The following is a 3,309-nucleotide window of genomic DNA, read 5'->3' on the forward strand; positions in this document are numbered from 1 at the left end:
TCTTAGTTTATCTTCAATGCCTGAGATTGTCTCTTCCATCTATTATATTTGGTTGGTTATGCTTGCATCTGTAGTTCCTGATCGTTTGCCTAACATTTCTATTTCTAGCATTCCCTCAGACTATGTTTTTTTTTTGTTTGTTTGTTTTGTTTGTTTTGTTTTTGTCTCTGTTTCAGCTTTCAAACCTTGTGCTGTTTGAATTGTTTCTTGTAGTTTTTAGTTTGTCTTTTCCTCCATTTCTTAACTTTTTTTTCCATTCCTTTAAGGGATTTTTTTCTGATTACCTGTTTGAGGGTCACTATCATCATATTGTTGTTTTTAGAGTAGTTCTCTTCTGCTTCATCTGTGTTTAGATGTTCAAGTCTTGCTGGTGTGGAGTCCATAAACTCTGGTGACATCATATTGACCTTTCTTTTGTTGACTATATCCTTATACTGTCATCTACCATCTCTTCTTTCAGTACTTACTGGTAGGGTCTGTCCCTCTTCTGGTGGGCAGGGGACCAAAGTTCTCTTCCAGTGGTTGCAAGCAGTTCCAATAGTCCGATGGCTCACATACTCCAATGGGTGATGGTGGTACTCCTGCCATGGTTGGAGGCTGGACCAGGATGCTGCCAGACTCCAGATGAGCTGGTCCACTAAGGCGGGATCCCTTGCATACAGTCCTCAGTCCTCAGTCCTCAGGGTGCTCTGAGCAGGGCACTGGAAGGCAGACTGGAGACAGGCTCACACTTACCCCTTCCCAGTGGTTAGAGGTGGGACCAGGAAGCAGGCAGCCTCTGGGTGGGCCAGACCACTAAAGCAGCCACCCCTGAATGCAGTCCTCAGTCCTCAGAACACTCTGAACCCACAAACTTCTAATAAGCAATGGCATGGAATATAGGTCACCACTCCAGAAGGGAGGGAAAAGGTCATAGTGAGGAAATACTGGATGAAAGCAAAACCAAAAAAAAAAAAAAAAAAAAAATACAACTAGGCAAATTCCAAATTTGGCATCTCCCTGTGTGCTATCAAAGTTCACCACTTTTCTGGTGCTCCATTTCCCCCTCAAACTGTACATTTTGCATTTCTCTGTATCCAACTTGCTCCATTTTATTATAAAGTTGTCTAAGACTGATTATTAATAGCCACAGGACATATTCAATACTAAGCTGTCTTGAAATCTACTCTGACAATACCGTTAATCTAAGACTTCAATTTATCTTCAGGCAGAATATCAGGACAAGGGCAATAAGCAGCCACAATATTTGACAAAATATCATAAGTATAATCTTTAGCCAACTTACTAATATTCCTCCCCTCTGAAACCTCTTGAGGTGGTTATAATTTACATCACCCTCAGCACGAGTACCTTCCATGTTCCTACAAGGAAGGCCCAGTAAATGCCACTTTAAACATTCAACTGCTTTTTTTAAAGTACAAAGTCTTTCATATTCCTCCAACAAACAGTGTAGTAGGACATGTCACAGCATTATTTCATTTCTGGTACCAACCTCTGTCTTAGGCACTGTTCTATTGCTGTGAAGAAACACCATGACCACAGCAATTCCAATAAATAAAAAAGCATTTAATTGGGGGAATTGCTTACAGTTTCAGAGGGTCAATCCATTATCATCATGTCAGGGAGCATTAAAGCAAGAATGACTGTAGAAAGATTCTGGGCCTGGTGTGGGTTTTATGACATCTCAAAGCCCACTCCCAGTGACATACTTCTTTCAACAAGGCCACAACTTCTATCCCTTCTCAAGTGGGGCCACTCCCTGGTGGCTATGTATTGAAATATATGAGCCTTTTGGGACCATTTTTATTCAATATACCACACAATTGCATGCAGAATTGTGTTTCAGCTTCTTGGGACAGGATCTCAGGGGCCTGTAGAAATTGACATAATTATAAATTTTCAATGAGAAAGTGTAGCCAGTAATCCTTGTCAAGGACTGAGTACCTGTTGGTAAAGGTAGATCTGTGTTTGTATAATATTTATACTAATAGCTCTGTTGTCCCATGGAACTCAGGATATAAGATACAGGTGAGATTCATGGATGAAATGGGGAGAGAAAAGAATCCCCATCTGAATCTTTAACATTCTACTTTTATCTGAAGCAGTGAGTATAGAGTTTAATAGATTTGGCTATGATCTTGTCTTAAGATTAAAATAAATTAGGAGTATTAAATGGACAGATGTATGGGAGAGCAGGCTAAAGCATGGAACATGGGGAGGAATAACTAAAACTAAGGCATTTTGAAAAACCATATGAAAACCTACTACTGAAAAAGCTTCCTAAAATATATACATATATGAAAAGATTTTAAATCTCACCCAGCTACAAACTTTGTGAACTACAATATAGATTGGCCTGTAAAATATTCTGAAGCAATAGAGGCACAAATGTCATGACACTAATGACACTAACCAAGTACTTTTTGGTTGTATATAAAGCCCATGCCATAAGATAGAACACAGAATGGATACTTATAATGAGGCCAAGAACCTGATATTAGATAGCTCATGGGTCCTAAGGGAAACCTACTATTATGGTGTTAAATGAACCTAGGAATTAAATGACTCCTAATGACAGTGATTTAACCATAGATCAGTACAACTCTTATATGGGAAGTTTCTTCTTGCAGTAGATGGCAATTAACACAGAGACTCACAACTGGTTAGTGTATAAAAAGTGAATTTGGTACACTCATCCCTAAATGATATGACTTTATCAAACTCCTCTGTTCAAGGCTCAGGACCCATGAATAAGAGAAAGAAGAAAGATTATAAAAGCTATAGTGGACAACTTCAAGGAAATAAAATTTTCCAGACACAATCAATAGGGCTAATGCATATAGAAACTTTGAAAGCATGAACAAGACCTTCACCTAGTTCAAGTCAGACAAAACTCAATCATGGAGAAGGGGAAGTGGACCTGAAGTCCCAGAACTGACTAATCTATTTGTAATTGATAATTGCTTAGAAAATGAAAGTATTTTTTCTAGTGGACTGACACTAAGATTGTCAGCCAAACTCTGAACAGGTCTCATGCTCAGGAGCTATTGGCCAACACAAAATGTACTCCACACTTTTTGTCTGTTTTTTTTTTTTACTTGCTTGCTTGTTTTGTTATTTGTTTGATTGGGTTGTTGTTTGTTTATCTGTGTGATTTGAAAAGCAACATGGAGTTAGATGGTATTGCAGAGTGTCTGGGAAGAGTCAGGATAGGGAAAAGAATACAATCAAAATATATTTTATGAAAATTTAAAACAATGAAACATGAATAACAGATTTTATAGTGAATTGAGTATCTGAATGTAAATG

Source organism: Phodopus roborovskii, unplaced genomic scaffold, assembly GCF_943737965.1.
Source record: "Phodopus roborovskii unplaced genomic scaffold, PHOROB, whole genome shotgun sequence".
NCBI lineage: Eukaryota > Metazoa > Chordata > Mammalia > Rodentia > Cricetidae > Phodopus > Phodopus roborovskii.